General features: G+C 35.0%; 1 long non-coding RNA gene across 1 annotated transcript in view; it reads right to left on the bottom strand.

The window, feature by feature from the left end:
* Positions 1-23741, bottom strand: part of LOC105738985 — a 99004-nt gene that overhangs the window by 38675 nt on the left and 36588 nt on the right. The window contains exon 3 of the long non-coding RNA XR_001114828.2: positions 1184-1299. This is a non-coding gene — a long non-coding RNA (uncharacterized LOC105738985). The remainder of the gene's footprint in view (positions 1-1183; positions 1300-23741) is intronic.

The raw sequence follows: 23741 nt of genomic DNA, 5'->3' as shown, positions 1-23741 counted from the left end.
TCCTTTTATGTCAAGCAAATCTAGAAGCAAGAAAGCCAAAAGGCTTAGAAAAATTTGATCAGCAATGTGCAGATATTGAAGCACATTTTCTCAGACCTCTGCTACGATACCTCTGGCAGTGTGTTCAGGGGTACTTGGCACTCAGAAAAGCAAAGTCACTCTTGCATCTGCAGTATCTATTGACATCAGGACATACTCACGTTATGCACCAAATATTTAATATAAATAAAATGAGTAGATGCCATTGAACTGGAGTCACTTTCACAAAGTCTGATTTGAATCTGAATTTAGAACATTCCTCTACAGCATAAAATACTTATGGTTCTAAACAGTGACAGAAAATAAAACATTTTGAATAATATTTCATGTGCTCTTCAAAGAAACTTCAAATAAATTAGCTTATAATATGTAGAGCACACCAAAATGAACTAGATTAGTTGTATCTAGAGATGGAGGAGCCCTATATAAATGAAACAAATACAACTTTCATAGCAAAATCTACAACAAATAGATAACACCTGTTGAGCAACTGTAAGTTAGAGAAAGTTATTGGAGAGCTCAACTGTTTTGCTATTAACTCTGTAAAAAAAGTATTTTCAATTAAGTTATACATTTTAAGACTATGCCATTTTTACTTATCTGGATGCTGTGTGCCTGGATTTTTCTTTTGGGCTTTTGGCTAATTGTGTCAAGAGAAAAGAGCTGTGATCACCCAAGATGAGTGTAGAAAAACAGGCAAAGCATTTCCAAAGATTTAGGGAAGAAAAGAGGGCATGCTATAGCAGCAGCATGAGTGAAGCCACCACAGTGTTTCCATACATCAGCAAATGGACGGAGAGTCTCTGACTTTAACCTGTTTCATTTTGAGGGCAGCTCTGAGAGCACTGTCCACTGGCTATACTCATATCTCTTTCTAATGAGCATCCTCAGAAAAGTAGGTATATAATTATACCTAATCTCTGAGAGTAATAATTGTACCTATAAAAAGGACTCTTCATGCCATCTGGATATCACATACATATATAAATATTTTCGTAAAAATTAACTTGCCTGTAATCCCAGCACTTTGGGAGGCTGAGGCGGGCAGATCACGAGGTCAGGAGTTCGAGACCAGCCCGGCCAATATGGTGAAACCCTGTCTCTACTAAAAATACAAAAATTAGCGGCATGTGGTGGTGCACACCTGTAGTCCCAGTTACTCGGGAGGCTGAGGCAGAAGAATCACTTGAACCTGGGAGGCAGAGGTTGCAGTGAGCTGAGATTGTGCCATTGCACTCCAGCCTGGGCGACAAAGCAAGACTAAATAAATAAATATATAAAAAATAAAATAACTTTAGTAATCTGTCCAGTGAGTAGGTTAAAACAACACATTACAAAAAGAGTAGGGTACTGGCATAAAAACAGACATAGAACAGTGGAATAGAATAGAAAGCCTGTTAATAAACCCAAGGATATATGGTCAGCTAATTTTTCACAAGGTCACCAAGACACAATAAAGAAATAATAGTCTTTTCAGTAGATGGTGTTGGAAAAACTGGATATTCACATGTAAAAGAAAAAATTTAATTATTACCTTACACTATACACAAAAATCTACTCAAAATAGATTAAAGACTTTAAACACAATAACTAAAATCATAAAACTCATAGAAGAAGATATAGGGAAAAAGCTCTTTGATATTGGTCTTGGCAATGCTATTTTGGATATTATATCAGAAGCTGAGGCAACAAAAGTAAAAATAAACAAATGGGTCTTTCTATAACTAAGGAATCAGCAGCAAAGGAAGCAATCAACAAAATGAAAAGCTGGAAGATCAGGAGAAAATATTTGTAAACTATATATCCCATAAAAAGTTAATAGTCAAAATATATAAGAAGAGAGTACATGCTTGATATGGTTTGGCTGTGTCCCCACCCAAATCTCACCTTGAATTTTAGTTCCCGTAATCCACGTGTCAAGGGAGGGAACAAGTGGAGCTAATTGAATCATAGGGGTGGCTTTCCCTATCCTGTTCTTGTGATAGTGAGTTAGTTCTCATGAGATCTGATGGTTTTATAAGGGGCTCCCCCCTTTGATGGGCACTCATTCATTCTCCTTCCTGGTACCCTCTGAAGAAGGATGTGTTTGCTTTCCTTCCACCATGATTATGAGTTTCCAGAGGCCTCCCCAGTCATGCGGAACTGTGAGTCAATTAAACCTCTTTCTCTTATAAGTTACTCAGTCTCAGGTATTTATTAGCAGTGGGAGGACAGACTAATACAACACTCAATAAAAAATAATAAAAATTAGCAAAGGTTCTTAATGGACAGTTTTTCAAAAAAGACATACAAATGGCCAACAGGTATATAAAAATGTGCTCAACTTTACTAATCTTTAGGGAAACACAAATAAAAAGGACAATGAAATATCACTTCAAACCTATTAGGATTGCTATTATAAAAACTACAAGTGTGGAGAAAAGGAAACCCTTCTACATTGTTGGTAAAAATATAAGTTGCTAAAGCCATTATAGAAAACAGTATGGAGAATCCTCAAAAAATTAAAATAAAATTGTTTTTAATAATTATAAATATAATTATAATTATATAAACCAGCAATCCTTTTCCAGGTATATACCCAATGGAAATAAAGTCAGCACTTCATAGAGATAGCTGTATTCCCATGTCTGTTGCAGCATTTTTCATGGTAGTCAAGATAAACAACCTAAGTGTATATTGTTGGATAAATGGATTAAAAAACTGAGATATATATAAAAACTGACTCAAATGTTAACCTCCTTTGGCAACACTCACATAGGCACACCCAGGAACACTACTTTTTATTCTTCAATCCAATCAAGTTGACACTTAATAGTAACCATCACACAGCTCAATCTTGAATTAAAATCAAAAAGTTTTTGAGCTCATGAGATGGTAGAGTTTATTAGCAGTTTAAACAAGACCGTGAAACTAATGTTTGCAATTGACTTATTTACTATAGATTCCTCCTCCTAAGAATGCTCTTTTGGAGGGAAAAAAACACATGCATAAAAAGGATTACCTATTATAATTTGATTTAGATTTCCATTTGTCCCATATGTTAAGCAGGTGGACAAATAAGGTTGAACATATTTTGTCTTATTTTTTTCATTATGTCGAAAACAGCAGTCATTATTTTTTTCTTAAATAACATTTTAGAATATACTGAAATTCTGAGTCTCATGAAATAATTTCTCTTGGGTCATTATTGATGTAATGTAGAATATATAAGACAAATTATTGCCTAAAATATAAACTTTTTATGTGCATAGATTGTTTTTTAAGTTTGTAAATTATTGGATGATAACTTCATAGTAACAAGGTAATTGGTTATCTAGCATAGGCTCATGCCCTTGTTTTATTCTATAACATATTTATTAATTCTGTTTTCAATGCTTATGTGATCTACTATATGATCTAGCAAGAAAGAACTAGATAATATATGGATAGTGAGACAAATGGGATCTTGACGAAATGATAGTAAAAAATATATATTTGTACTTCCCTTAAGATGAAATGTTATCCAAAGTAAAATGTAGTGTTTTCTTCTCTTTAAAAAAGCATTTGGCCTGATAACTATTTTCTCTCAAACTGGAAAAGAAACAAGAAGTGGAATTAACATCCTCTGATGTTAATTATATTTGACAGAAAGAAACCATTTATGGAGATGAAGCAATATGGACTTTAAAGAAATTTCCCAAGAAGTTTTTGAAAGAAGAAGTTGCTAGAATGTAAGGGAAAAACAATTATGGATAAAGGAAGAGAGAAGTACTTTGGTAGAATTTATAAACAAACTCTGCCAAAGAAAGGTGAAACTCTAAAAAAGTATACTTTCTATAAGACCATAACGAAGAAGTGGAGAGACACACACAGAGTATGGTGTGATTAACTAGGAAACTCTTGTGAGTAAAAAGTACTGTCAGTTATGACTCTTTTCATTATTTTAACAGACTGATTGAGGTACAATTGACTAATAAAATTGCATACTTCAAACATATACATGATGATTCAATACATGTATAAACTCTGGAATTATTATGATGATCAAGTTAATTAATTTTTCCATCACTTCAAATAATTAAATTTTCTGGTGAGAACATTTAACATCTATTTGGAAAATTTAAGTATATAGAATTCAGAAAATTTCAAGTATACAGTACAGTATTATTAACCATAGTCACCATGCTATATACACAGATCCCCGTCTTGCATTTCAGTCTTTCACATTCCCTATTCAATTCTGTTTCTATAAGTGACTTTTTTAGATTCCACATGTAAATGAAATCATGTGGTATTTTCCTTTCTTTGCTTGACTTATTTCACCTAGCATGATACCTTTCAAATTTCAACCATGTTGTAACAAGTAGCAGGATTTTCTTCCTTTTATATTGAATAAAGGAGATCCTTTTGCACTGTTGGTGGGAATGTAAAGTGGTACAGCCATTATGGAAAACAGTATGGAGGTTCTTCAAAATATTAAAAATAGAACTACCATACAACCTAACAATCTCACTTCTGAGTGCGCAAAGAAAAGAAAATCAACATCTCAAAGAAATATCTGCATTCCCATGTTCATTTCTGTACTATTAACAACAGCCAAGACACAGTTAATGATTCCTATGCCTCCTCATATCCCCAGAACCTAATATGGCCTGAATAATGTAGGCACTTGATAATGTGTATAAAGGGGAAATCAGGATTAAGACAATGATCCTCATCATTAATCATTATTGACTTGTCTCTCAGGGGTCCTGACTGATTTTTTTTTTTTTTTTGAGATGGAGTTTCACTCTTGTTGCCCAGGCTGGAGTGCAATGGCACCATCTCAGCTCACTGCAACCTCCGCCTCCCGGGTTCAAGCGATTCTTCTGTCTCAGCCTCCTGAGTAGCTGGGATTACAGGTGCCCACCACTATGCCCGGCCAATTTTTGGTATTTTTAGTAGAGATGGGGTTTCACCATGTTGGCCAGGCTGGTCCTGAACTTCTGACCTCGGCTTCCCAAAGTGCTGGGATTACAGGCATGAGCCACTGCACCCGGCCATGTCCTGACTGATTCTTTACTTGAACTTTGACATTCTTTGACCATTTCGCAATTCAATGGTAAATGTACTAGATGGAAAGATAGAAAAAGAAAATCCTGTGAGTCTTAAACCATGCAATGTGGCAAATGATAAGCACTTATCTAACATGTAAATTAATAAAGGAACTGAGGATCAACTAAATATTAAAATTTATAATAGCAAACCGTTTAATTTATCCAATGCACGCAATTTCTGTTTCTCACCATCATATAATGGTAAGATTTGTGTTAATTTGATCATGAAAGAAGAAAAATAACAGAGTCAAATCAAAAAAGCACTTGCTGAACAAAAAGCCACCCAAATTTGTACCTAGTAACTAATGATCAAACTATTTTGTATTAAAAAAGTCTATTTTTTGTGTGTATATAGTATAATATTATTTGCTTCTATTAGGGGCAAATGAGAACGCATGGTTCAACATGTAAATTAATGAGAATTATTTCACAGTGAGCATTATGTAGGAAACAATAAATAATATATAATTAATAATAACATTCTATAAAGAGTTTTTTTTAATAAAGGAAAGACTGAATCCTTATAACTGCATGTCGGGGGACACTGAAAATACAAGTGCTTCTTGCCTCTGCAGATATTGTTGCACTGTTGTAAAGCTAGGACCTACCTAGATGAAAGTAGAAAGAACTATGAAACTGTAACAAAAAATAGAACAGGCTAAACATATGTGTAAGTACTGAAATATGTAAAAGAGATACTTGTCTGGGTGCATATAAGGAGTAATTAATGCATTGTAAAAGTATTTTAGAAATTGATGGTCAATTTCCTGGTGAGTAGTGAAACATCAAAATATCTAAAACATGGATTGATATTTCAGACAGAATTTCATGTGTCAAGAAATAATAATTCTAGCACATCTGCTTCACTGATAAAATCTCACTCCTAAAGGGCTAAGATTTTTCAGTCATGGGTAAACATTTATAAGACAGTAAGTGACTTTCACTGACTAAAGTCATACAGAGTAATTTACAGTTAAATGTTTATTTACCAATTTTTAATAGGGAGTGTTTCTTCTAATGAGCAGAATTATATACATTCTCCATCCAGGATACTCTTTTTGAGATAATTACATGGAACATTAAATTAGCAATAAAAAGGTTTCCTTGGTGAATAAAGAATGGGAAAAAAAAGAAAAGATTAAAGGAAAGAAGGAGGGAGGGAGGGAGGGAAGGAAAGAGGAAGGAAGGGAAAAAAAGGAAGAAAGGAAGGAAAGAAGGAAGGAGGGAGGGAGGGAAGGAAGGAAGCAAGAGACAGAAAAGGTAGAAATAAAACAAAAAAATTACTCAAATGGCATTCTCTACAACCTTGAAAACTACTTGGATTATCTGTACCTTAAACTAAAGTACAATCCTTTAGTGTCTGGATTACCCACGGTCCAGATTAATTTCACTGTTACATTCTGCACTTTGTCAACTTTTCTTTCACTGATTCCCACTTTGGTATTCTAACTACCTACCGTTTTAGTTTCCTATTACCATTGTAAGAAATAATCATAAATGTTGTGGTGTAAAATAATACAAATTAATTATTTTATGATTCTGAAGGGTAGAAGTCCAAGATGTGTTTTGGTGGGCTAAAATCAAGGTGTTTGCAGGGCTGCATTTCTTTCTGTAGGCTCTAGAGGAGAATGCTTCCCTTTCCCTTTTCTAATTTCTAGAGGCTGCACACATTTCTTGGCTCATGGCCCCATTCCTCCATCTTCAAAATCAGCAATAGCATATCAAATCCTTCTCGTATTTAGCTCCTTTTTTCCCTCCTTCTTCCACTTTTGAGGGCCCTTGTGATTATATTGGGCCCACCAGGATGATCCAGAATAATCTCCTTATTTTAAGGTATATTGATTAGCAATCTTAATCCCATCTGGAATCTTAATTCTCCTTCTTGGTGTGATGTAACATATTCACAGGTTCCAGGGATTAGTACATTGACATCTTTCAAGATGGGGGCAGTTACTGCTGACCCCACTTACCTTCTATGCTATGTTCTATTTTCTTAATATGGCTCATCAAGTTTCAGCCTAGAAGCCCTTTCTATTGGTTTAAGAGAAATTTTATTTCTTAAATTATGTGACATAGTCAATTCTTCATATAGCTGTTTCTTTTCAACCGTAAGAATCCATAGGAATAATTCACTAAATATTTAATATTGTAACAATAATTATAAGAATCAATCCCTAATGTGAAATAATTTCTGAGCACATAGTCAAATATATCTTTATAATACACAAATAAACCATGCTGCATAATATTAATTCCTACTATAACATAATTTAAATGATTTTTAAGGCTAGCTGTAAATAAAAATTGTCAAGATTTATTCAGAAATGCAGATGTTCTGACCATGTCCAAGAGTTACTAAATCAGGATATCTGAAGATGAACCTCAGATAATTTGTAAAGTGATCAAAATGCAATTTTAATATGTAGCTAGGTCTAAGAATCCTCCATTATTTTATGTAAATATATTGTTAAATTAGATTCTCTATCTTCCACATACTTGATTGATATTTTGCTAAAGGTTACTGAGTTTAGAAATTTCTCTTTCTCATACTATGTTGGTTCTACACATTTCCAGATATGTTGTCTGATATTTATATTCAGTGATAAATGTTTTTGTGAATAGCTCCAGTACTCCTATCTCAAATGTCAAAAATTATTTAAAAGGATAATGAATCAAATCCAACAAAAAAAATAAGTCTTAAAATTCCACAAAAGCCCTACAATTTGCTATAGTTTAAGATTGGCATAGATTGACAGTAAAATACAGGATCAGAATTGTTTTCATTATGTGTTTGCTGAATAGCTTTTCATTACCATATGGCAGGTTCTGAATGTAGCAGTTGGGATAAATATCATAAATGGTCAATGTAAAAAGAACTTAATGTTCTCGTGATCCAAATTAAACCTTCTGTTGGACAAAGCTGAGGAACACTTTTCTTTAGGCTGAGTTTCTAAAATATGTGTGGTTGTATGATATGAAACCTATAGTTTACAGGCACTGAGCTTCAAAGCTGGGTTATTTCAAATGTGCCTTCATTTACAATTATAAAATAAATGGCTTTAGAGCACAGTTTATTTTTAAAAGTTCACTCAAATAATAATATCTTAATTCAGAAATAATTTCAAGTTACTAACAACTATTTTCCTAAAATAATTTCAATAACCATAATTGTTAATATTGTATGACACAATGGGAACAAAGCAGCAACACTGATTGTATTTCCCACATATTCACATATTAAGTAACTTTTAACAGACTGCCTACATTTTATTCTTTAGTTTGTCAAAGAAAAGTTTATGAATTTTTACTGTGCTAACAAAAAAAAATTAATAAGTTACAAGACCTTTCTGAAGGCATAGTTGCATATTTGCATTTGACAACGCCTGCAGAGAATAAGAAAGAAGCCACTACTATTATTTTTATGAAAGGTCAAATGTTATGTTTTTTCCAATGACTATCACAAAGAAAATTTAAAAAATTGAGAGACCTCAAGGGCTGGGATAGCAAATAAAAGAAGAGATGTACGAACAGTTAGAGTGTTAATTATGGAATACTGCATAATCCAAAGAGATTATTCAGAAATGTGGGGCACTATAAGGATTTATGTTTAAAAGCAAGTAATAATTTTGATTGACTTAATATTTGCTGGACAACTACAGTATTTTGTGTTTCAGAGCTTGTTCTTGATAATAAGTTCATAGAGCTTTCAGAAATATAAAAGAAAAATTTACATTTATAGACAGATTAAGTGGGAATATTTTATGTTATAATAAACTACTGCAAGATTTTATAAAGAGACACTCCACCAGTCTGGTTAAGTGTTTATGAATACATAAACATCTACTTGAATCAGAGTCTGAGTCTGTGAAGCAGAAGAGCCTAAACCTGAAGTATTTGAAATCCCTACTTTAATGATTTGAAAGTTGAGACACCATTTAAAGTATTATAATGTAATTAATTGGGAAACATATAAGTCCTACCCACTGGAAAAATTGATATCTTTGGATGTGAACTTTGATTATCTTATGAAACTTCCTGATTATGTTGATATTGTTCATTATAAAAATAAGCAAGGGGAATAAAGCACTTAAAATATTACTGTTATAAGAAAATAATTTTCTCTTGTCTCTAAAGCTATGTACAACTCACCTTGCATATCTGTAGAGATACTCAAATAAATTGATGAAATTTGGACAGTAATATAAATAGAGACTTATATTTGACTTTAAAATGCATACAGAGAAATAAAACTGCTTCATATAAGTAAATGATTAGGTTGATTAACATATTTAATTTAGAATTACTTCCTTAGTATTAAAAATTAGTTTTTAACTTTAAAAATAGACTTTAGAGGTAATTTGTTCTCTGAATAATTGATTTGTGGAGGCTAAATAAACCTGGAAAGAAATAATTGATCTGAGAGTTAAAAATATAAAAACATGGCTGGGCGCGGTGGCTCACCCCTGTAATCCCAGCATTTTGGGAGACTGAGAGGGGTGGATCACAAGGTCAGGAGATCGAGATCATCCTGGCCAACATGGTGAAACCCTGTCTCTACTAAAATACAAAAAATTACCCAGGCATGGTGGCACATGCCTGTAATCCCAGCTACTCAGGAGTCTGAGGCAGAAGAATCACTTGAACCCGGGAGACGAAGGTGGCAGTGAGCCGAGATCACTGCACTCCAGCCTGGCGACAGACCAAGACTCTGTCTCAAAAAAAAAAAAATATATATATATATAAAATATAAATATATAATAATAAATAAAGTTTTATATATATATAATATAAAGTTTTATATATATATATATAATATAAAGTTTTATATATATATATATATAACCACACATATATATTGTACCTCTAACAGAGGTAAGTAAAATCACCCAAAAGTGATGCCCAAGTGAAAGCTTAACCATGACCTGAAGATTCTGTTCTAAATTTTCTTGAAAAGATTATATTTATTAGATATTGGCTTGCTAGAAATGGAAGGTTAGAAGTAGAGAATTATAGAGTTATATACTCACTACATACTCCAGCCCTGTGGAGGGCAGAGGCTACTCTCAACTAACGATGTGGCTGGGAGTATGAATTCTGACATCAGAATAATTGGATTTAAATACTGACTCTTACACTTAATCACAGTGTGGTAGGAAGACTTCTAAGATGGTCTCTAAAGATCTCCATCTTGTAGTAGTCATGGCCCTGTGTAATCCTCTTCTCTGGATTGCAGGCTGGACCTAATGATTTGAATATAACCAATATAATACAGCAAAGGTGATGGGATACCTCTTCCATGATGAGGTTACAAAAGATCATAACTTCTATCTTGCTAGCAGACCATCTATTGCCTTCTCAACTTCCCTTATATGAGAAAGCAAGCTGCCATGGAGATGTCCATGTGGCAATGAACTGAACTTGACCTCCAGTCAACAATAACTTGCAAGGAATTAAATATAGCCAATAACTATTGAATTAGCTTAGAAGCAGATACTACTCCAGCTGAGTCTTCAAATGATACTATATTCATTTGGCCAACACTTTTATTACAGCCTCTTGAGAAAACAAGAAGAGAGAACTTAAGTAAAGTGTAGCCAAATTCTTTTAATTTTAATTTAATTTTATTTTATTTTAAGTTCCTGGGTACATGTGCAGGATGTTCAGGTTTGTTACTTAGTTAAAACTGTGCCAAAGTGGTTTGCTGCACCTATGTTGCTGCACTTCGGTATTAAGCCCAGCATGCATTAGCTATTTTTCCTTTCCCCCATTCAACAGGCCCCAGTGTGTGTTGTTCCCCTCTCTGTGACTATATGCTCTCATTATTCAGCCTCAACTTATGAGTGAGAACATGTGGTTTTTGGTTTTCTGTTCTTGCACTAGTTTGCTGAGGATAGTGGCTTCCAGCTCCATTCATGTCCCTGAAAAGAACATGAACTCATTTGTTTTTATGGCTGCATAGTATTCCATGGTGTATATGTACCACATTTTCTTTTTCCACTCTGTCATTGTTGGGCATTTAGGTTGATTCCACGTTTTTGCTATTGTGTCTTTATAACAGAATGATTTATATTCCTTTGAGTATATACCCAGTAAAGGGATTGCTGGGTCAGATGGTGTTTCTGCCTGTAGGTCTTTGAGGAATCACACCCTGTCTTCCACAATGGTTAAACTGATTTACATTCCCACCAACAATGTAGAAATATTCCTATTTCTCTGCAGCCTTGCCAGCATCTGTTGTTTCTTAACATTTTAATAATTGCCATTCTGACTGGCATAAGATGGTATCTCATTGTAGTTTTGATTTGCATTTCTGTAATAATCAGGAATATTGAGATGTTTTTCATGTTTGCTGGCTGCATAAATGTCTTCTTTTCATAAGTGTCTGTTGATGTCCTTTTCCCACTTTTTCATGGAATTGTTTCTTTGTTTTTTTCTTATAGATTTGTTTAAGTTCCTTGTAGTTTCTGGATATTAGGCCTCTGTCAGATGGATAAACTGGACAAATTTTCTCCCATTCTGTAGGTTGTCTCTTCACTCTGATGATAGTTTCTTTTGCTGTTTAGCCAAATTCTTAACCCACACAAACTGCAGTAATAAACTGGTGTTGTGTTAAGCCCCTACATTTTGTAGTAATTTGTAACACAGCTATAGATAGCTAATATATGCAGTGTGACTATCAACAAGATTTCTTAATTTCTCAAGCATTAAGTGTTCACATCTATAAAATGGCTATAATTAGAGTAGCTATGCCATTGTGAAAAGCACTTTAGCATTTAAGAAGTATCCTATGAATAGTAGTGACTACTGGAAAATATAGCAGGTACCAATTAAAAATGCATATCTTCTTTGAATAAATTCTGAACTAAATTGAATATAACACATAGTAAAGCAGAATAGAAAAAATTGTCTTAATGCAGATAAAGCTGAACTGAGTCTGAATAATGGTTTATATCTATAGACACAGAACAGAGAAAGAGAGGAAGAGGTTGACAAAACTTGTTAATTTTTTTTTCTTCAAAACATACCAATCAGATCATGATTTCTCCAGTATAGGAACAGAGCATATGAAAATACAGAAAACATGAAGGGGCCTCAAGGTTTACGCCACAGAAAATCCTTCCATGTGGAAACATTAAGAAATAGCTCACAGGAGGCAGAGCAAGGTAGCCAAACAGAAGTCTCCAGTGATTTTCCCTCTGCAAGAACTCTAAATTGAGCAACCATCCACACAAGAAATCATCTGCATAAGAACTAAAAATCAGGTGAGTGATTACAGTATCTGATTGTAATACCCTATCAAGGAAAGAGGCACTAAAGAGGCTAGGAAAGACAGTCTTGAATTGTCGGCCTCAGCTGTGCCTGATCCCCTGGCAATGGCCATGTGGTTGCATGGCAGGGAGAGAACATCTGTGTGATAGGGGGAGGGAGAGTGCAGTGATTGTGGGCCTCTGCACTAGAACTCAGTGTGGTTCTGTCACAGTGGAAAGCAACACAGGGAAGAATTCAGCCAGCACCCACGGAATGAACATTTAGATCAGCCCTAGCCAGAGGGGAATCATCTACCCCAGTGGGTAGAACGTGAGTTATGAATAGCCACACACCACACTAAAGTGTTCTAGGGTCTTAAGAAAAGTTGAAAGACAATCTAGGCTACAAGGACTGTAATTCCTGGACAAGTACTGCTGCTGTGCTGGGCTCACAGCCAGTGAACTTGGAATGTATGTGATCCACTGAGACACCAGCTAGGGCAACCAAGAGAGTGCTTGTGTCACCCCTTCTCAACCACAGGCAGGGCAGCTTACTGCTCCTGGAGAGACTCCTTCCTTCCACCTGAGAAATGGAGAGGGGAGGGCAAAGAGGACTTAGTTTTACAACTTGGATACCAGCTTAGCCACAGTAAAATAAAGCACCAAAAGAAGTCTTGAATTCCCAGTTCCAGGCCTTAGTTCCCAGGCAACATTTCCAGAAAATCTCTGGAACAGAAGGGAACCAACTTTCCTGAAGGGAAGAACTTAGTCTTAGCAGGATTCATCATCAGCTGACAAAAGAGCCCTGTGGCTTTGAATAAATATCAGTGGTAGCCTGGCAGTACTCACCATGGTCATTAGACAAGATCCAGTACCATACTGGCTTCAAGTGTGACTCAGCCCATTCCCAGCTATGCTGGCCACAAGGAGAAACTCCTACTTAAGGAAAGGAAAAGGAAGAGTAAAAAGGACTTTGTCCTGTAAGTTGGGTAACAGCTCAGTAGCAGTAAAATAAAGCACTGAGCAGACCCCTGAAGTCCCCGATTCCAGGCCTTTGCTCCTAGATGTCACTGTTAGACCTGCCAAAGTAATCCAAGGAATTCTCACAGATCTCACCCAAGAGTACCAAGGCAGTACCTCTTCAAATCTGCAAATGTCACAGCATTACTGGGCTTGATGTGTCCCCTAATGCAGGTATGGCTGTAGTGACCAAAGTCTTAGATCACAACACTTAATTCCCTTTGAATATTTGAAAGACTTTCCCAAGAAGGGCAGGAAGAAACAACCCCAGACTGTGAAGACTACAATACTTACCTAACTCTTCAATGACCAATCATTGACTAAAATCTACAAACATCTAGACCATCCAGAAAAACATGATATCACTGAATGAACTAAATAAGACACCAGTGACTAATCCTGGAGAGACAGAGATATGTTACCCTCAGAGAGAGACTTCAAATTTTTTTGAGGAAGCTCAACAAAATTCAAGATAAAACAGAAAAGGAATTTAGAATCCTATCTGATAAATTTAACAAAGAAATTGAATATTTATTTAAAATCAAGAAGAAATTCTGGAACTGAAAATTTAATAGACACACTGAAGAATGCATTGGAGTCCCTCAACACCAGAATTGATAAACCAGAAGAAAGAATTGTGAGATTGAATATAGTACAGGCTATTTGAGAATACATAGTCAGAGGAGACAAAAGAATAATAGATAAAATAGAATGAAGCATGACTGCAAGATTTAGAAAATAGCCTCAAAAGGGAAAATCTAAGAGTTATTAAAGAGGAAGCAGAGAAAGATATTGGGGTAGAAATTATATTCAAGGGGATAATAAAAGATAACTTTCCTAACCAGATAAATATATAAATATTCAAGTACAAGAAAATTATAGAATACCAAGCTGGTTTAACTTCAATAAGACAACTTCGATATTTCATTCAAATAGAAACCAACAATGAGCAAGAGTAGCTAAGCTTACATCAGACAAAATTATTTCAGGATAAATACTAGAAAGAGCCAAAGATGGTCATTATATACTGATAAAGGGGTTAATTCACAAAGAGTATAAAAATTGTAAATATGTGCACCCAATCCTGGAGCACCCAGATATATAAAGCAAATAATATTAGAGCTAAAGAGAGAGAGAGACCCCAATACAATAATAGCTGGAGACTTCAACACCCCACTTCCAGCACTGGACAGATCATCCAGACAAAAAATCAACAAAGACACATTAGACTTAATGTGCAATATAGGCCAAATGGTCCTAATAGATATTTAAAGAACATTTTATCCAACAGTTGAAGAATACATATTCATCACCTCAGCACATGAATCATTCTCAAGGACAGAACATATATTTAGCCACAAAACAAACAGAGATTTCAAAATAATTGAAACCATATCAAGTATCTTCTCTGACACAGTAGAACAAAATGAGAAATTAATAGCAAGAGGAAGTTTGGAAACTATACAAACACATGGAAATTAAACAACATGCTGCTGAATGACCAGAAGGTTAATGAAGAAATCAAGAAGGGAATGTAAAGATATCTTGAAACAAAGGAAAATGGAAACACAACAAACTTATGGGATGCAAGGAAAGCAGCACTGAGAGGAAAGTTTATACAAATGAGCAGCTACATCGAAAAAGTAGAAAAACTTTAAATAAAAAAATTAATAATGCATCTTAAAGAACTAGAAAAGTTAGAGCAAACAAAACCCAAAATTAGTAGAAGAAAAGAAATAATAAAGAAAACAGCAGAAATCAATGAAATTGAAACAAAACACAAAAGATAAATGAAACAAAAAGTTGGTTTCTGAACAGATAAACGAAATCAACAAACTTTTAACTAGACTAAGAAAAAAAGAAAGAAGACCCAAATAAATAAAATCCAATATGAAAATGGAGAAATTACAACTAACACAGCAGAAATTCAAAGAATTATTAGAAACTAATATGAGCAACTATATGCCAATAAACTGGAAAACCTAGAAGAAATGGATAAATTTCTAGACATATACAACCTGCCAAGATTGAAACATGAAGTCTAAAACTTTAGTAGACCAATAATAAATAATGAGATCAAAGCCATAATAAAAAGTTTCCTGCAAAGAAATGCTCAGGACTTGATGTCAGTTTTACCAAATATTTAAATAAGAACTAATATCAATCCTACTCAGAATATTATGAAAAATGGAGCAGATGGGAATACTTCCAAACTCATTCTACAAGGCCAGCATTAGCCTGATACCAAAACCAAAGACACATCGAAAATGAAAACGACAATATCCTTGATAAACACTGATGCAAAAATCCTCAATAAAATGCTAACAAACCAAATTCAACACCACAAAAAAGATCATTCATCATAACCAAGTAGAATTTATCCTAGGGATGCAAGGATGGTTCATCGTATGCAAATCAACCAATGTAATACATCATATCAACAGAATGAAGGAAAAACTCTATGATTATTTCAATTGATGTTGAAAAGCACCTGATAAAATTCAACATTCCTTCATGATAAAAACCCTTAAAAAACTGGAAATAGAAGGAACATACCGTGACACAATAAAACCCATATAAGACAGACCCACAGCTGCTATTATACCGAACAGGGAAAAACTGAAAGCCTTTCCTATAAGATGTAGAGCAAGACAAGGATGCTCATTTTCACCACCGTTATTCAACATAGTACTAGAAGTCCTAACTATAGCAATCAGAAAATAGAAACAAAAAGCATCCAAATTGGAAAGGAAGAAATCAAATTGCTCTTGATGATATTATCTTTTTTGTTGTTGTTTTTTGTGTGTGTGTTTTTGAGACAGAGTCTCACTTTGTCACCCAGATTGGAGGGTAGTGGTTCCACCTTGGCTCACTACAATACTTGCCTCATGGGTTCAAGCAATTCTCTCACCTCAAGCTTCTAAGTAGCTGGGATTACAGGTGCCTGCCACTATGCCCAGCTATTTCTGTATTTTTAGTAGAGACAGGGTTTTGCCATGTTGGCCAGCCTGGTCTTGAACTCCTGACTTCAAGTGATCCACCTGCCTTGGCCTCCCAAAATGCTGGGATTACAGGCATGAGCCACTGTGCCCAGCCTGATAATATCTTATATTTGGAAAAACCTGAACACTCCACCAAAAACCTATGCAAACTCATAAATAAAATTAGTAAAGTTCCAAGGATATAAAATCAACATATAGAAAACAGTAGCATATTTATATGACAACAGTGAACACTCTGAAAAAGAAATCAAGAAAGTAATCCCATTTACAATAGCTACAAATAAAATAAAATAGCTAGGAATAAATTTAACCAAAGAAGTGAAGATTTTACAATGAAAACTATAAAACATTGATGCAAGAAGTTGAAGATGACATACACACACAAATGAAAGTATATTCTATGTTCATGGATTATAAGAGTCAATACTGACAAAATGTTCATACTACTCAAAACATTCTACAGACTCAATGCAATTCCTATTAAAATACCAGTGACATTCTTCACAGAAATAGAAATACAATCCTAAAATTTATATGAGACCACAATGGACCCAGAATAATCAAAGCCATCCTGAGCAAAAGAACAAAACTGGAGAAATCACATTACATGAATTAAACTTATAGTACAGAGCTATAGTAACCAAAACAGTATGGTACTGGCAAAAAACAAAAATAAAAAACACCAGACACAGGCCAATGGAACACAATAGAGAACCCAGAAATAAATCCTTGTATCTACAGTGAAGTCATTTTTAACAAAAGTTCCAAGGACCTACGTTGGAAGGACATTCCTACAAAGGACAATCTCTTCTATAAATGGTACTCAGAAAACTGGATATTCATATGCAGAAGAATGAAACTAGAACCGTATCTCTTGCCATATACAAAAATCAAATCAAAATAGATTAAAGACTGAATCTAAGATCTCAAACAATAAAACTACTAAAAAAATAAACATTGGAGAAACTTTCCAGGATATTGGTCTGGGCAAAGATTTCTTGAGTAATACCCCAAGTAATACCAATACAAACACAGGCAACCAAATAAAAAATGGACAAATAGGATTGCATCAATAAAAAAAAGCTTTTGAACAGAAAAGAAAACAATCCTTTGTCTTATAGAATGAGAGAAAATATTTGCAAACTATTTATATGACAAGGAATTAATAACCGGAATATATAAGGAACTCAAGTAAGTCAATAGACAAAAATCTAATAACCTAATTTAAAAATGGACAAAAGATTTGAATAGACATTTTTCAAAGGAAAACATGCAAGTAACCAACAGATATATGAAAAGATGCTCAGCAACATTGACCATCAGATAAATGCAAATCAAACTATAATGAAATATCTTACCTCAGTTAAAATGGCTTTTATTCAAAAGACAGGTTATAATATGCTAGTGAGAAAGTGGAGAAAAGAGAATTCTTGTACACTGTTAGAGGGAATGTAAGTTAGTATAACCACTGTGAAGAACAGTATAGAAGTTCCTCAGAAAACTTCCATATGATGCAGCAATCCATCTGCTAGGTTTATACCCAAGAAGAAGGAAATCAATATGTTGAAGAGATGTCTGCACTTCTATGTTTATTGTAGTACTGTTCACAATAACCAAAATTTGAAAGCAATCTAAGTGTTGGTCAACAGATAAAGAGATAAAGAGAATGTAATTGAGTACTATTCAGCCATAAAATACAATGAGATCCTGTCATTTGCAACAACATGGATGGAACTAGAGGAAATTATATTAAGTGAAATAAGCCAGGCAAAGAAAGGGAAATTTTGCATGCTCCCACTCATTTGTGGGAGCTAAAATTTAAAACAAAAGACCTCATGAGGAGAGAGAATGGTATGATGGTTATCAGAGGCTGGGAAGGATAGTGGGAGTCAGGGGAGTAGGGATGGTTAATGGGTATAAAAAATAAATTTTTTTGTCTGTGGAATAAATTAATTTTTGAATGTTTTTCAAATGTAAATTTAAATATGTACAATGTATTCATTCAAATGACTGTACATACCTGAGATGGAAAATATCTGGAATGAAACATTCATTAAAATTCAATGAACTAACTTCATAGAACCAAAGAACAGACTGCACTTCATTCTGTTATAATGTTTACAAAGTGTTTCTTTAACTTTCAATAGCATCTGTGGGGTGATTATGTGGCTTTTGATATCTTTCCTGACTTATTGCAGAAAAATGCAATATATTTTATTTTTGTGGACATGTTTGGCAGTATATATCCATAGCCACATATGTAAAAGGTACAGTAAAAACTTCTGCAAAGATAAATTTGTATGGGTGTTAGTCAGTGTTCTTGGTTTCATACAACAGAAATTGGTGTAGGTTCCTGAGAAGGTAAAAGGAAAGGATTGTATAGCTCTAAGAAGGAACACAGAATTCAGAAAACTGGAGAACTCTGCTTGCACCAGATCCACAGCATTATGAATGTGGCTACCCCAGCCATCTAACAGTGTAATTAATTCTAAAGTGTTCCATTCTTATGTAACTGGCACCAGAGTTAAAGTTCCAGGTGGTAGTATCCAATTGGCAGAGTTTAGCTAACGAGCCTACGCGCCATAGTTTAGAGACAGCCAGTATAAACTCATTTAGTCTATAGTGAAATCTAGAACCCTGCCTTTCACCAGACTTATAGAGTGGTTTATTGCCCTAATTTAGGAAGGGGTCTCAAATGCTGCACTGCTCCCCAAAAACTAAAGCTACTGAAATATTTAACTAAGTTGAAACTATTAAGGAATGTGAATTACAAAAATTGTGAACACTGAACATATATTTTTAAAAATGAATGTTAACTTCCAACAATATTTCCTAATAAGGCTTCTTTTAAAAAGACACATTTTGCAGCATATACATACTTTCATAATAAAGTATAGGAAAACATATGTGTGCTTCTGTCTTTGAGTATTTTATATTGCACTGCGTCTTAACTCAAGATTTATTTTGTTCCTGGGTCATTTATTTGATAAATTATTACAGTCCCTTTGGGTCTGTTATTATATGTGTGTTTTATTTTAATAGTTTTATGACATCTAAACTAGAGGGCTATAAAACAGGTTGTTTTAAAATAGATTCTGTGCCATGATTTGGGGTTTTGGCAGTATTAAATGATTAAAGTATTTAAACCTTGAAAATTACTATGCATTATCTAAAATAAAGTATTTAAATGAGTAAAATTCTGTGTGGAGCTTGATTTACTATTCAAATTGTTTTGTGAATGATGTTCTTTACCTAAGAGCTAGCTCCTGAGAAACGATACACAGTGTCTTGATAAAGGGATAATATGAGATTGTAAACATCTTACATAATAAAGGCGTTGTTGCAAACTGGCATTGGCATTTGCCAGTACTTGCCAGTAGAGGAATGTTATGTTGTACTTAGAAATTAACCCTTAGAATTCCAGTGACTTACCAAAGCAAACATTTGTTTAGGCACATAACACATGCTAATGTGGCGATCAAGTGGAGTTGTACATCTGTGCTTCCTATAGTTTCTCAAGGGCTTAGATTGACAGAAATACCACCATACGCATTTTCTGGAATATGCAACCATTTTGCTTGTCACAAAAGAGGGAATTAAGACTGAAGCATTCTTTATGGGCTTTTGACTGCGTCAGCCTGGAAATTATATGCTTATTCTTCAATTTTATTGGTAAACACAATCACATGACTTTGCAAGGAAGGATGGGAAATGCGGGGGTGTAAATAGAGTATTTGGTGAGTATTATTGTCTCCACCACAGACAATTTTATATTTTCTTTATCATGTCAAGTTACCGTCTTGACTTTTAAAGAATTCTAAATTTGATTTTTCCTTAACTACGTTTAAAGCATATGTTTAATGCCATTAGAAGGAAGCATTTAGCAGCAAGGATTTTAGCTCTCCAATTATTATATTGTCCTATAGCTGGATAAGTGTTCTTTATAAACTTCTAGTATAATTTGAAGAATCATGTACAAGATAAAAAAATCCACACAAAAGAAGAAACATTATTGTTTTCAGATAATAACAATTATACAAATTAAAAGTTTTTACTTTTAAAGTGGCACTAAATACAGTATTCTCACAATAATTTCTTTTAATCTTAACATATATAATTGTATATAACTATATATAGAGGCATATAGAAAAACAAACAATGAGAAAAGACACATGATAAATTTAGAATGCAAACAGAAAATATCAAAAAACATTTAAAACAGAAAACTTTTTCTTGATGGTTCTTCCTTCCACCTCATTTTCACACTGTTCTATTCTAATTATATGTAGTACATATCAAAACTTAGATACATGGAAAAAGCATGATTTTTTAAAATGGAGAACATAAATGCCTGTTGAAAAATAATCAAGATTCATAAAACAGAGAGGAAACACACCAAATAAATAAATCAACTAGAGGTAAAAAAATTAACATTAGTTTTAAAAATACTCTCAAATATAAACACATGATTTGCTTATTATATTATAAAGTTATATGCATACACATTATGTATAAAATATGTTTTCATATATACACAGGTATACATATATGTACTACATATTTGGTGTGTATCTATTTGAGCATATGTGTGTATGTGTATATTATATATATAGAGAGAAAGAGTTGGCCGGCTCCTAATTTTCCAAATATTTTTGAAAATATGTAATCTCAGAAAGTAACACATTTGAAAAATATAACATTGCTAAAGTTTTCAAAACAAATATGATGCATCATGATAAAATACACATACACACACACACACACATATACAAGATAGTGCTTTATTTCAAATTACCTATATTCTAAATAATCAGTAAGCAAGATTTATAATAAGATATATGAAAGGAAATTGAGTGTGGCTCCTAAAAGCACAGACAAAATAGACAAATGAGTAAGTCTAGTTTTTAAAATTTCCTTTGACTTGAAGAACCAGATTGCTTAATGGTGGCAGGAAGGCAGTACAGCTTGCATTAGAGAAGACTGGGTTTCATCTTGGGAGGAATTATTTACCAGACTCAGTACTTAAGCATAAATTTCATGAAGATTCATGAGCAAAAATAAATATTGTGAAGGAAGCTAGTGTGTTAGGAATATTCACTTACCACTCTGTTTAAGATTCAAAATGATCTTGAAATGGGCCCTTGATATGGCCTGGGCAAAAACAATGAGGCCCTGATTCACTTTATACCATTACCAGTGTAAAAGGGACATCAGTTAGGAGAAATCGTCTTAAAGTAGAAATAACAATAGACAGCTGAAGTGTGGGGAAATCAGAATGTGTTATTCAAGACTAATTAACTCATATTATTGGGCACAACTGGCAGCAGTAAGAACGTGAAGCTTACAGGGTGGGATAGGTGAACAGAAGGTAGGAAGGGTATAGGGGAGATAAAGCAATGGAGTTCAGATTTAAGTCAGTCTGTCCAGTGAAGGTAGTTGATGTAATAGAAGATGATATTTTCAAGAAATAGAACCTAGTGAAGTGAGAGAAGAAATTGCCATGGGAAAACACAGTATGTCGTAATAAAGGGAATATAAAAAGTAAGACAGTAAAGACGACACTTTAAAACAAAGCAGCAGGCCGGGCGCGATGGCTCACGCTTGTAATCCCAGCACTTTGGGAGGCCGAAGCGGGCAGATCACAAGGTCAGGAGATCGAGACCACGGTGAAACCCCGTCTCTACTAAAAATACAAAAAATTAGCCGGGCGTGGTGGCGGGCGCCTGTAGTCCCAGCTACTCGGAGAGGCTGAGGCAGGAGAATGGCGTGAACCCGGGAGGCGGAGCTTGCAGTGAGCCGAGACTGCGCCACTGCACTCCAGCCTGGGCGACAGAGCAAGACTCCGTCTCAAAAAAAAAAAAAAAAAAAAAAAAACAACAAAGCAGCGATAGGATTACATTCAGATGTTTTCAATTACTGTGTTACCTTGGGAAACCTACTAAGCTCTCTGAGACTCAATTTCTCAGTTTGGAATAGTCAATAAGTTTAATCTACAAGATTGTTATTAGAATTAGATATAATAGACGGAAGAGCAAGATGGTGAAACAGAAAACTCCATCAATCATCCACAAGGACACCAAGTTAACAACTATCTATGCAGAAAAAACACCTTCATAGGAACCAAAAATCACGTGAGCATGGTACCTGGTTTTAACTTCATGAAAGAGACACTGAAGAAGCAGAAAATACAGTCTTGAATCACCGATGCTGCCCTTTCCCCACCCCTGCCAGTGTGGCATGGTGTGGAGAACATCTCTGGGCACTGGGGGGGGCGGGAAATAATACAGCAATTGTGAGGCATCAAACTCCATCCTGTCCTGTTAGAGCAGAAAGGAAAACCAGACCAAACTCAGCTGATGCCTGCCCATGGAGGGAGCATTTTAACCAGTGGGATCACCTGGGAACTTGAGTTCCCACAATCCTCATCATTGCAGGCTACAGCACTCTGTGTTTCCAAGCAAACTTGAAAGGCAGTCTAGGCCATAAGGACTGAAATTTGTTAGCTGAGTCCCAGTGTTGAATTAGGCCCAGAGACAGTAGACTGTGGGTAGGGAGGAGACACAACATACTGAGAAATCAGCTGGGGCAGCCAAGGGAGAGCTGCACTGTGCCTCCCCTAACCCAGCTGCACAGGTCTCAGCTCCAAAACAGAACCCTTCCTTCCACTTGAGGAGAGGAAGAGGAAGAATGGGGAGGCCTTTGTCTTGCATCTAGAATACCAGCCCAGCCACAGTAGGCTAGGGCACCAATCAGAGTTGTGAGTCCCCTGTTCCAGGCCCTAGCTCCTGGACAACCTTTCCAAACACACCCTGGGCCAGAATGGAACCCGCTAACTTGAAAGAAAGGACCCAGACCTGCCAGTATTCATCACTTGCTAACTGAAGAGCCCTTGGGCCCTGAATGAATAGGAGCCATACCCAGGTACTACACTGAGGGCCTTGACTGAACCTCAGACTTGTGGACTTCAGGTGGGAATCAGCACGTAACTAGCTGTAGTGAGCACTGAGCAAAACTCCTGCTTGAGAAAAGCAAAGAGAAAAGTAAAGTAAAGGAGACTTTGTCTCGCAACTCAGGTACCAGCATGGCCACAGGGGCATAGAGCACTAAGCCAGCTCTTGGGGTCCCCAGTTCCAGGGCTTGACTTTTGGACTGCATTTCTGGACTTGTCCTGGTCCAGAGTTGCCCTGAAAGATGAGTTCCAGAACAGGCAGCATTCACCACAAGCTGACTTAAGAGACCTTGAGAGTTTTTAACGTGAAGGGATGTTGAATTTTATCAAAAGCCTTTTCTGTCTCTATTGAGATAATCATGTGGTTTTTGTCTTTAGTTCTGTTTATGTGAGGAATCACACTTACTGA

This window comes from Nomascus leucogenys, chromosome 3 (genome assembly GCF_006542625.1).
Source record: "Nomascus leucogenys isolate Asia chromosome 3, Asia_NLE_v1, whole genome shotgun sequence".
In the NCBI taxonomy this organism is placed as follows: domain Eukaryota; kingdom Metazoa; phylum Chordata; class Mammalia; order Primates; family Hylobatidae; genus Nomascus; species Nomascus leucogenys.
Note: the sequence above shows the minus strand (reverse complement) of the source record. Positions and strands in the feature narration are given on the sequence as shown.